We start from the raw sequence: 13,752 nt of genomic DNA, 5'->3' as shown, positions 1-13,752 counted from the left end.
CACTTTATTAGGTACCCCATGCTAGTAACGGGTTGGACCCCCTTTTGCCTTCAGAACTGCCTCAATTCTTCGTGGCATAGATTCAACAAGGTGCTGGAAGCATTCCTCAGGGAGTTTGGTCCATATTGACATGATGGCATCACACAGTTGCCGCAGATTTGTCGGCTGCACATCCATGATGCGAATCTCCCGTTCCACCACATCCCAAAGATGCTCTATTGTGTTGAGATCTGGTGACTGTGGAGGCCATTTTAGTACAGTGAACTCATTGTCATGTTCAAGAAACCAATTTGAAATGATTAGAGCTTTGTGACATGGTGGAAGTAGCCATCAGAGGATGGGTACATGGTGGCCATAAAGGGATGGACATGGTCAGAAACAATGCTCAGGTAGGCCGTGGCATTTAAACGATGCCCAATTGGCACTAAGGGGCCTAAAGTGTGCCAGGAAAACATCCCCCACACCATTACACCACCACCACCAGCCTGCACAGTGGTAACAAGGCATGATGGTTCCATGTTCTCATTCTGTTTACGCCAAATTCTGACTCTAACATCTGAATGTCTCAACAGAAATCGAGACTCATCAGACCAGGCAACATTTTTCCAGTCTTCAACTGTTCAATTTTGGTGAGCTCTTGCAAATTGTAGCCTCTTTTTCCTATTTGTAGTGGAGATGAGTGGTACCCGGTGGAGTCTTCTGCTGTTGTAGCCCATCCGCCTCAAGGTTGTGCGTGTTGTGGCTTCACAAATGCTTTGCTGCATACCTCGGTTGTAACGAGTGGTTATTTCAGTCACTGTTGCCCTTCTATCAGCTCGAACCAGTCTGGCTATTCTCCTCTGACCTCTGGCATCAACAAGGCATTTCCGCCCACAGAACTGCCGCTCACTGGATGTTTTTTCTTTTTCGGACCATTCTCTGTAAACCCTAGAGATGGTTGTGCGTGAAAATCCCAGTAGATTAGCAGTTTCTGAAATACTCAGACCAGCCCTTCTGGCACCAACAATCATGCCACGTTCAAAGTCACTCAAATCAACTTTCTTCCCCATACTGATGCTCGGTTTGAACTGCAGGAGATTGTCTTGACCATGTCTACATGCCTAAATGCACTGAGTTGCCGCCATGTGATTGGCTGCTTAGAAATTAAGTGTTGACGAGCAGTTGGACAGGTGTACCTAATAAAGTGGCCGGTGAGTGTATATGCAGTAATGAACAGTGGTGGAATGTAACGAAGTACAAATACTTTGTTACTTTACTTAAGTACATTTTTCACGTATCTGTACTTTACTTAAGTAGAATTCTTAAGTAGAATCAATAGTGCATACTTTTTACTTTTACTTCGTTACATTTTGCAGCAGTTATTATACTTTCTACTCCACTACATTTCTACAACGTTCTGTTACATTTTCGTTAAATTTTCTGATCAGTTTTTCCCCTGCCAAAACGTCATCCTGACCGTCCGTTCGTCGCACGTTTCTGTCTCACCAGTGAAGTTTGGTTGCCATAGATATATCAACCCGGTCACACTAAATGTGTCTCTATAGCACGCAGTGTGTTTATCGTGCAATTTATACGCGAAAATTAGTTTTTACATGCATAGGAAACGCATTGGTAGGTTTAGTAGTGATGCTGGGTGCGTGTGTATTATACGTTTGGTTAGGAAATGGCAAGCCAAGAGGTTCAGAATTACGCCATAAAAGAATGGCGTCATATACGGCGTTTTAACATAATATGTGTGTTTATATATATATATATATATATATATATACCGTATATAGTAAGGGTATATAGTAAGCTTGATGTGTATATTGCCTAATTGCAAGCTTGTTCAGAAATGGTGACAAAAACTTAAAATATAACTGCTTTTCCATCATATTGAACATCATTATATGAGTATTAGGTTGAATGAGTTAGAATTAACTGTTTTATTAATCATAAGAATATAGACATTAAGAGAACAAATTGTTATGCAAGTACTTTTACTTTTAATACTTAAAGTACATTTCAAATCAGGTACTTTTTACTTTTTACTTAAGTAGGGTTGTCATTGTGGTACTTCTACTTTTACTAAAGTAAACATGTCTCTGGTTATTTGTACTTTTACTTAAGTACTGAGATTCAGTACTTCCTCCACCACTGGTAATGAACACCAACAACTATTGAGTAACTGATTTATTGACTGATGAATAAAGTACTGTAGACTACGATTTCCGTTTTTAATGTATTTATGTATTTGATGTAAAAAGTGAAAAAGCTTGGTGCTCAAAAAGGCAGGAACAACCTATGCTTTAAGAAAAATAACTATTTTTCTTGTAAACCTGATTTCAGATCAGCACTATTAAGCTGCTTTTGAGACAATTTTCATGTAGCTGTCACTCAACTGCAGTCTTCCCTCTACAAATGCATCCACAACTTTTGGCAGCATGTGTTTAAAGTAAAAGCTACGTAGCCTATGCATATATTTGGAGACAAAACCATTGTCATAAGGCACATCAAGTTCCAGGTGCTGTGCTGGGGTCCAAATAACAAGACAGGATGTTTTCAGCCCGAGACAGTGCATCCCTAACTGTATCTGCCTGTAGTAACCTCTGGGGCCTTTTGGGTTCACAATGTACTGCCCACCCTCCACTCTGATGTCTTGGTTTGTGGCAGTGAGTGCATCATTAAGGGATGTGCAAGCACTGAGTGTCATAGGGCATTTTACTTCTAGCAGCTTGTCATCAATGATACTATCAGGGCTTGCTGCCAGCCATGGGTCTCCTGCACACACTACCAACCCTTTGTCCATCACTATGCAGCCCCTCTCCCTAATCTGCTCCTTAGCAAGTCCCTCGCTTTCCTTCCCATACCTTGTGGCCACACTCCCCTGGAACTTTGGGAAGAGGTGTTCAGTGAGAAACTTAGCCGGGTCAGTTGTCTCACGCTGAGGCACCTTGCTGGCTGTGCTTGCTGTTATGCGTAGCTTGCGCGCATCATGCCAGAGTGGTTCTATGCTCTGTTTTCTAGTGTTTCTCTCTAGTTCCACCACTTGATCTGGGTTCAGTTTAATGAAGGCATCATAAAATGTTGTGCACTTTGGACAGCTCAGAGCACTACCATGCTCACTGTGGGGCTGAGCTAAGCTGCTGAACACGTAGAGTTCCTCTCCCTGAGCATCCTGCTCTCCCTGACTGCTGGTGAAATCCTGACTACCTGACTCAGAGGCTGTGTCTGTCTCACTGCTGTCACACATGACAGAAAAGAGAGCACAGCCTGGCACAACTTCCTAAAATACAGGTGAAACTCAAAAAATTAGAATATCGTGCAAAAGTTATAATTTTGATTATTATGAAAACCCCAAATTCAAAATCTCAGAAAATTAGAATATTACATGAAATCAATAAAAAAAAGGATTTTAAATACAGAAATGTCGACCCTCTGATAAGTATAATCATGCCTATGTATATAGTTATATATACACCAAAATATATTAGTTTCACCTTTTAATTTGAATTACTGAAATACATGAACTTTTGCACGATATTCTAATTTTTCTAGTTTCACCTGTAAATGGTGAAAAGACCTTACCTACACTGCCATATATATGTACTGAATCTTTTACATTAGACTAGTTGATTTGTTAGAGATATATGAACTATAACTTACTTTCAGGGCTTTAAAAAGCTTTTTTGGTGACCCATCTGGATTTAGTGGGGGAAGGCAGAGGGGAGCTTGTAGCTTGATCTTCTTGCCAGGTTTCAAGAAATCACACTGAGCTACTGGTTGTGGATCAGCCTGAAAGGATATTTGAAATATACATTATACATAAATATACATGATAATAAAAATAACTATTAAGGAAAATTGGCATAATGTAGTGTTGTACAAAATACCACCAAATGTACACTGATATTTGTACTACTATTTGTTTATACTAGGATATAATTATTAAATATAATAATTGTTAAAATGCTCCCCTTTTTAGTCACCCGTGACCAAACACTTGGTTTTGAAGTGACAGATGGGCCACTCTGGAGTCCATCCTGAACACACTGCTCCGCAGCAACCAAAATCGTACCCACATGGCTACACACCTCTCCATTGCTGCATAGATCCAGATAGACATTTTATCAGCGGGATAAATGCAAGTATTGAAAAAGTGTATCTAAATGCTATTGTAAAATGTAACGTTAGCTAGCCAGCCATACTTACCCTGCCATGCAGGTGCAATGCCCACTCTGGATTTCGCCGGACTTCATCGCAATGATCCAGGCGGAGTAGCTCTTTAAAAGCGTCTGACCCGCCTCGATTTCCCCGTAAACGATACAGGTATTTCCATCCCTGTGTGTTAGAATTTGTTTAACTTTTCCGGAATGAAAATAGTTATAGGCATCCAAGCTACGATATGCCTTGAACGCCTCCCTTGTGTACACACATTCCTTCTCGACTAAGTATTCAAAGATATTTACCTGACTGACCTCCGGTAAATCAGACAGGTCTGTAGAAAAAAATGTTTGCCTCAATTTTGTTGAACGGGTCTGGTAGTGTAACGTTATCACATTTAAGTTTGGCCAAGTAATGGCTCTTTTCTTCAATTGGTAGTCCCATATAATACTGACTAGACATACTTGCTAGCTAATGTAATTTGCTTGTGTAGAAAGACCGGTGTTGTGCCGAATTTCGACTCCCTGCCAAATTATTACCCCCCTCATTGAAGTCAGTACCTGATTGCCTAATCCTAACCCCACCCCTAATCCTAACCCCTCCCCCACAACTAATCCTAAACCTACCAATACTAGGGGGGTAATAATTTGGCGGGGGTCAGAATTCGGCACCACACCGGCTCTGCTACAGATGAACTCTGTTGTTATCGATTCTACCGGAAGTTAAGTTTGGGCCACAAAAGCGCGCATGCGCAGTAACGTTTGTTTATGTTGTTGCCGTTGAAACCATAGACATAATAAATATGTCTATGGTTGAAACCATAGACATAATAAATACATAGACGCCCTATTGGCCGCTTTGGAACGTTGCTGCGATACGTCAACGGGTCCGCCATTTTGCGGAGGGCAAGACTGCGCTGTGAACAAATGTAAGTAAACGGGGGAGCTGCGTTTTTTCTGGATAAAAACAAACTGTTTTTACATTTATCAACCGATTTCAGTGGTTTGTATGTGGTGTACAAAAAGTTCCATCTCTAGTTATTTAAAATCTCGATAGTTAGACTTGTAAAATATTTTTTTTTAATAAAGAATGGTCAATTAAGCTCAGGCTTGTCATGTATCTGGCTTTTTATTCTTGGATAAGAATGGTGAAGACCCCCATACTGAGATATAATTTAAGTTTTCTTATTGTGGAAAAAGCATTTTCTGTGATTGACCAGATTTTAGCAATAACAAAGATAACTGATTGATCCTTTATAATAATACGTTATGGTACAACTACAGTGCAAACAATTTTTTTGTTAAATTTCAGTTTTATTGATCAGTATAACAGAAGTAGCTTCAGTCAAACATACAGCATGATACAATGTTAAAATAGCCTAAATATAAAGTTATGAAACTTCACTTTGCCCTCAGCCAAAACGATTTACCAGGGAACCGTTTATAGATTAATGAGACCAAAGATCACCCGTTAGATATACACAAGACGAATTATATCTCATGTTTAACCACTAGACTACAGACATCCGAGTCAGCAGCAAAACTTCAGAAGCACTGGCCGAGGTACGGCTGTTCCAGGCGGGGTAGACGAGCGCTGAGCGCATCTTACAACTCCGAAAACGTCAGATCAAATTTTTAAATAGGCGCTATCTTTATAAACAAACCACATATTTGAGCTTTAAACAACTACATTGTCAACTGAAAAACTATTTAAACTACATTTCGTGACACAATACCAGTAGTATTTTTAAATTTATCCTCTGAACGTTACTATTACTAATTAAATCATGACCAAATACAACCAAAAACAAACGTTCAGTCTTGCTTGTGAAAGGTAATTCCTCGAAAGCTGTTTTCAATTGTGTGGCGATGTGTACAGCCCCAAACAGCGCACAAAACAGGCATTTTTCTCAATTCCCGGTATGAGAGGTATGGGAAAGTTGCCATCCCCAACATGGCGGCGCCGTTGACGTACGCTGCAGCGGCCAATAGGGCGTCTATGTATTTATTATGTCTATGGTTGAAACCGTCTATATACATATGTGTCTTGCCACTATTGGGCAAACAGGTCTGATCCGTCATTACTACAATTAGCCTGAAAAAATTGGGTAAACGTGTAAGCTAGATTTAGGCCTACATTTTTTTACATCTTCATGGACACCACAATGATTTCCCTCATGTGTTAATATTTTTCCTTGTTATAATGTATGATTTGCAAAAATAAAAACTGCTGCATCTGTGTTGATGAGAGAATCAAAGTGTATGCGCGTTGTGCACCCGCTACATTATGGCCAAGCATGCGCGCTTAAAATAGCATTATGAACAACGCGCAACGCACCACTGACTTTAGACTAGGTTTTTTCTGGTCAGTGGCGGAATTGTTTTCTGGAACTGCAAAATAGCACTAGGGAATGTTTGCGCCGAAACATGCCTCCTTTATGTGCCGACCCGCCCAGGGAGCGCAAGTTCATTTCTTAGTTTACCGACGTGCGTCTGTGGAGGGAAAAGCCCGCTTTGCGCGGGTGCAAAATAGGAATGATACATGCGTCAGTGTACAAAGTCATTTGCGCCGGGTGCAAGATAGGGCCCACAGAGTGTTACCGATGAAAGCAATATAAACTCAATTAGAAAATCAAAACTCACCAAAATGCTGCTAAAATACACCAAATCCGTTGAAGTGGAGTAGATGCGTGCTAACACAGCTTGTGAGGACGATATCTCACTGCTCTTGTAAGCTGCACTTGACAGCGGGAAATCAATCACTCAATCACTCAATTGTTTCAACCAAAAACATCCTATCTCAACCAGGCGAAAAAGCGAAAGAGGCAGAGTGCTGAGCTACTGTGGCTTACAACCCACCAGGGCTCAGCATACTTCACCATGTGACTTTGTTGGTATATTCTCTCGACCTATCTGGCTGGTGCTGTGATAATCCAATAGTGTTTACACTGCCTCTGGCGGTCAGTAGGAATGAAACAGAACTGTTTTCGGTAACGTAATTGCGTATAAGCGTCGAATGAAGCTAAGCATATTTTTTTAATAACTGTTTATGTATGCTCAATAATTTGTACATTGTGTCGTGTGATATAATTTAATGATTACAGCCAATGATTTGCCAGTGGCCTATCATTAGGATAGAGTTTGTTTGTTGCTCTGCACATTGTGACATACCAGCCCGTTCTCATCCTTTGGCGTCATACATGTGACGCTTTGTACATTTCGTTGAAATCTTACGCACATGGCATCCTTTAGCATCAATATGAGACGCAGAACCCAAGGCGTCATACAGGTGACGCGCGTCTAAATCCAACGCACATGGCATCGTTTAGCGTCAATATGAGACGCAGATCCCAAGGCGTCATAACCGTACCCTACCCCAGACCTAAACCTACCCATGACAGTGCGTGTTATATTGACGCTAAAGGATGCCATGTGCGTAAGATTTCGACGAAATGTCATATGGCGTCACCTATATGACGCCAAAGGATGAGAATGCGTTGGACATACTGGTGTCCCAAAAGTGTCGTAAGTGAACCTTTTTGGAGGCTTTTGTACTCTCGTTGTTAACTTTAAACTGTTTTGTTTCCCTGAGTACATGTTGCACTGTTCTTATGTTGCAGGTTCTCCTCTCTCAACTAACTCTATTTCCTCAGACTCAGCAGTTGATCCAATCTCCTGAGCTCCCTGCCTATCTCTTGTGTCGTCTACTTGTCTCTGTTCTCAAGGCTCCAAATTCAGGCTTTCCAATCAGCTTGGGTTGACTGTGGATGTGGTTCACGAGCTTGTCCATGAGTACATAATGATGATTCAGGTAAGTCTGACTCCTTCGATCGTGTATTTTAAACATGGTTTTAGCTACTGATGATGAAATGATTGCATTATTAGCTGAACGGCATGAAATAACTCTGAGATGATTTTAAGCATGAACCAGCTTTGGTGCAGAAAGAACAAAGAAGATCTCGCTGCATAAGGTGACAGCTTTTATTGAACAACTTTAAACCTCGGAACAATGTCATGGTTATATGGATGCACCAAAAATGTTGTTTGAATGGTATTTTAACTGATAGGGAAACAGTGCAAGTTCAACTGCGGAACATTTGCAGTGGAGGTTGTGATCTGGCAGAAGTTTTCATTCAACAGTATAGGCTAATATATAGCCTACTCCTGTAAAAATTATCTTGGTAACGCTTTAGATTACAGCCCGGAAAATTCTGCTTAAGACGCATTTACAGCGTAACTTTCTGTAATTATAGTGTACCTATAAAGTACTTGCATGTAAGTATAAGGGAACAATATGTAAAGTTTGGGGAATAACGGGGTAACAACCAGGAGAATTAAAAAAAATATTTATACAGTAAGTATTATAGAACTAAGGGTTACTTATTCTACTATTATGATATAACAATCTTACATTTGGGTGCAATTTAGCGAGAACATACACTGCATACCTTTTGTAATAATTGTGTACCAATAGATACTGTATAGGCTTTTTAAAAATTACAGGGTACATATCTATGCATTTATACCTTTTTTTTTTTTTTTGATGGCAAAAGTGCAGATGTTTATGTTTGGGCTTACATGTTTCAAGGCAAGTAAAGCTAAAACTATTGCAATATTTTTAAATACTGGGAAATATACTCTTGTTCCATGTAGTTACAGGGTAAGTGGTGCTTGTTACCCTCTTGTTCCATGTAGTTACAGCAGGGGTCTCAAACTCAACTTAACTGGGGGCCGCTGGAGGTAGAGTCTGGGTCAGGCTGCGCCGCATCAAGTATTCCACAAAAAAATAGTATTCAAGTATTCCAAAAAAGGAGCACAACTGATCCAATCTTCTCAATCTTTATTATTGACGTTTCTTCTGAACTATACCTCTGAATTTAAACATTCCTTTCTGTACATGATTGGTTCTTCATGAGCTGTCCTTCTGACAGTTGAAGTTCATTTTACAAACTTTCTTTGTCTTTTCCTTATAGACAACATCTTTGTGATACTTCATTTTACAAACATTCTTTTTCTTTTCCTTATAACACATCTTTTTGATTATTATATTTTCTCATGTCCTTTTTATTTTCAATATGATATTGAATGTTTTTTTGGAAGGCACATTTCCTTTTATTATACTTAGAAAAACAATTATTGCTTTTGAAATACAAATATTTGCAGTCATGTCTGCCCGTCTTATTGAATTCTTTCCACACATGTATAGTGTCTCAGGCAAATTACTGACTTTGCACAAATCAAAGCAAACCTTCTTATCAACCTGTTGGACACATATTACAAGCTCAAAATGATTATTCTCACATTGTTTTAGAGCAGGGGTCTCCAACACGTCGCTCGCGAGCTACCAGTAGCTCGTGGCCTGATTGGTGGTAGCTCGCCAAGGGGCCTGTTCACATATCGTGCTCACATATTTTGCGCGCTCAAGTTCGTTATTTCAAATGTAGGCACGCGACAAGCGCGCTCATAATTGAAGCGACGCGCTCATTTTTTCCAGGCGCAGTGTTTGTATTTCGCGGTTGTCTATGACAACTATTGACAACAAACCCACCGTAAGCTGTCACGAGACTATCTATGGTAGCCCATAAGGAATAAAAAAATATATATTTTAAACGCGGCACACGCAACGACGGGCCGCACAAACATTAAACTTTAATGTCAAGTAGGGGGCCACCGCGGGCCGCGAGTTTGAGACCACTGAGTTACAGGGTACGTGTGACATTTGCGGGCCGCAAATTAAAGTGGTGCTTGTTACCCTCTTGTTCTATGTAGTTATGGGGTAAGTACAATAAAAATACATACAATCTAATTGTCAGGGTGTGGTGCAGGCAGAAGGAGCAGAGGAGTCAGAAGTTCCAATAGCAAAGTGTTTACTTACAAATACAACTCACACAGGTGCAGAAGGTTCAGACACACTTGATTCAAACTAGAACGGACAGAGACTGACTGAACAGAAAGGAACTAAATACAAACACAGATGAACACTGGTTAACAGAAAACAGGTGAAGCAAATGATGGTGACGAGACAATGACAAACAGCTGTGATGGGTGATCAGGTGATGGCCGATAGTGTGCAGGTGGAAAACATGAGGGATGCTGGGAAGTGTAATGCCGTAGAGGTGACAGAGCTGGTGACCATGACAGTACTTCCCCCTCCCAGTAGGCATGACCTCACGCCGTAGATGGTGAAACAAGGGAGGGGGGGTGGGTGTCCGGCAGTACCGGCAGTTTGTAAGACCAAGGCGGAGCAGGCTGTGCAGGCGGCCAGAGCGGAGACGATCCTTCGGGCGGCCATGGCGGAGATGACCGTTCGGGCGGCCATGCCGAAGACGACCCTTCGGGCGGCCATGGCGGAGACGACCCTTCGGGCGGCCAAGGCGGAGATATCCCTTCGGGCGGCCATGGTGGAGACGGTCTAGCCACTGTGGCAGAGGACGTATAGCCCCCCCCCAAAAAAATTGTCTTGGGCGGAGATATGGGCACAGGCTCAGGGACAGACTGTGAGGGTTCAGGCGGCGAGGCGGCCATCTTGGCCGGAGGTGAGGGTTCAGTGGAGGCTGACCAGGCGTGAACAGTCTCTGGCTCGGCGGGCATGACGTGGAGTGCAGGGTCGGCGGGACTGACGTGAAGTGCAGGCTTGGCAGGACTGACGTGAAGTGCCGGCTCGGCAGGACTGACGTGAAGAAGCTCAGGCTCGGCAGGACTGACGTGAAGAAGCTCAGGCTCGGCAGGACTGACGTGAAGAAGCTCAGGCTCAGCAGGACTGACGTGAAGAAGCTCAGGCTCAGCAGTACTGACGCAACAAAGCTCAGACTAGGTAGGATTGACTTGAAGAAGCTCAGGCTCCATAGACATGATGTGAAGAATCTCAGGCTCGTAGACATGAAGTGAAGAATCTCAGGCTCGGTGTCAAAGTTTATTAAGTGAATTTCCTCCGGACCTTGGACGAGGACAGGAACAGAGGATTCATGAGGGGCGATCTTGGCGGGACAAGATTCAGGACAGGTGGTCTCAGCAGAATGAGACTCAGGACGGGAGGTCTCGGCGGGACGAGACTCTGGACGGGCAGTCTCGGCGGGACAAGGCTCTGGACGGGCAGTCTCGGTGGGATGAGACTCTGGACGGGCAGTCTCAGTGGGACGAGACTCTGGGCTTGGGACGAAGACAGGAGTCGTGACGTAAAAATCAGGCTGGTCAGGCACGACGTGAAGATCAGGCTGGTCAGGCATGACGCGAAGATCAGGCTGGACAGGCATGACGCGAAGATCAGGCTGGACAGGCATGACGTGAAGATCAGGCTGGACAGGCATGACGTGAAGATCAGGCTGGACAGGCATGACGTGAAGATCCTCAGACTGGGCAGGTACGATGTGTAGATCTTCAGGTGGTGTGGTGAGGAAGATGGTTGGTGATGGTGGTTGAGTGGCTGTGGTGTCTTCATCCGCTCTGCCAATGATGAACGAGGACCCATCTATCCAGAGCGCAAAGTTGATATAACTTATTAGCGTCCATATGGGGTCTCCTCGCGGCATCACCAAGTGGATCTCATTATCAAAACCGCACCAAAATCCCTCCATAAGGGTGAGGTCACTGCAAGTGGCTCGATGACTGATGGTGACGAACTCTGTGACATAATCTTCCAGGGTTCTGCCATACTGGAAAATAAAAACAGATGTTCCTTCCATCATCCTTCCATTATTCAAAGGGTCAACATTTATAGAAGCGATTTCAAAGCTTCTCATTTTTAGGGTCTCCCTGGGGCTCTGCATGAAGTCCGGTTCTTCTGTCAGGGTGTGGCGCAGGCAGAAGAAGCAGAGGAGTCAGAAGTTCCAATAGCAAAGTGTTTACTTACAAATACAACTCACACAGGTACAGACGGGCAGAAGGTTCACACACACTTGATACAAAGTAGAACAGATAGAGACTGACTGAACAGAAAGGAACTAAATACAAACACAGATGAACACTGGTTAACAGAAAAAAGGTGAATCTCTGGATTTCTCATCTCTGAACAACACTTTCAAAATTAACTAGCTTAGACAGTTTTTATGTAATCCAAATTCATTTTGGAACTTTATCCCTAATTACTTCTTTTCCAAATTAGGTGGGCTCCCTTTTCTATTGGTCTGCAATTATAATATTGCTAGAGTCCCTTACAATTTATCGAAGTTCCATAAGCAAGCATTACTTGCATGGTCATTAATCTTTAAACACAACTTTTCCCCTCACCGATACTTCATTTGGAACAATCAAAATATTGTGTATAAGAAGAAGTCTTTGTTTTTTAGTAACTGGTTTGAGAAAAAATATTTTGACTATTTCCCAGTTACTGAATTCAGAAGGTTTTATTTTAAATTATGAAGAATTTTTATGTAAATTTAATTTCCCAGTAACTCCCAAAGAATCTTCCATTGTAATGGACGCAATCCCTAAAGGAGCTGTTATGCTTCTAAAGGATTCTGTTAGATCATCTAATACTTCTCTTACTTCTTTAGACCCATTTGAACTCCCAGGAGGAAAATTGTGCTTTTTGTCACATCCTTCATAATAGAATTCTAGAATTAGATCTCTCTTTCAAAAGGAGCTTGTAACAATTCCATATGTGGCTTCATATTGATTGGAAAAAAAATTTACTCTGCCTTTGAAATACATAATAACTATCAAGGTTAGAGAAATTTCATTTAAATTATTACACAAATTTGCTGAAAATTACAAAACACTGCTAAAGCTTTTTTTGAAAAGGTTTAAATCAGATATAAACACAAGTTGTTCTTTTTGTGGTACCCCTGATGAAACTGCTCTTCATATCTTCTGGGATTGTCCTCACACACAGTTATTTTGGGTTGAATTTTCTAATTTTATTAAACGCAATGTGCTTCCGGATTTCTCTTTGCTTTTTAAGGATGTACTGTTTGGCTTCTTTAATATACAAAAAGCAAAATTTAATAAGTATTTTATTATTAATCTATTATTGTTCCTTGCAAAATTTCACATTCACCGTTGTAAATTCACTCAGCAGAATCCCTTATTCATTGTTTTTTAGAAGAGAGGTCCAACAATACATCCAAAGCATTTCGTCATCTAAGAATCTGAAAGCTCTTAAGACAATAAACTTGTTTCAACTTTTTAATTTATTTTATTAAAGCTTTCTGTTCTGTTTTTTATTTTATTTTTTTATTTTTTTATTTTTTTATGAGTATACGTACAGGCTATATGTACACTCACCTAAAAGATTATTAGGAACACCTGTTCAATTTCTCATTAATGCAATTATCTAATCAACCAATCACATGGCAGTTGCTTCAATGCATTTAGGGGTGTGGTCCTGGTAGGGATGGGAATTGATAAGAATTTAACGATTCCGTTTCCATTATCGATATTGCTTATCGATTCGATTCCTTATCGATTCTCATTGGGTGAGGGAATAAGTACAAATTGTTTGTTTTTATTAACTCGCTTTAATATCTGATCAGAGGACACAGCACAGAGTATAAGGGGTGTGAACCTACACTGGTCTCACGGTTCGGTTCGTTTCGATTACGATTATCATGTCATCGATTCAGTTCAATTCGATATCTCGATGCATTACATGCACTGCATCATCAATTTTCAA

Source organism: Rhinichthys klamathensis, unplaced genomic scaffold, assembly GCF_029890125.1.
Source record: "Rhinichthys klamathensis goyatoka isolate OS25496 unplaced genomic scaffold, OSU_Roscu_1.1 h1tg000036l_1, whole genome shotgun sequence".
In the NCBI taxonomy this organism is placed as follows: domain Eukaryota; kingdom Metazoa; phylum Chordata; class Actinopteri; order Cypriniformes; family Leuciscidae; genus Rhinichthys; species Rhinichthys klamathensis.
The sequence above is the reverse complement of the archived record's forward strand: the minus strand, read 5'-3'. Positions refer to the sequence as shown.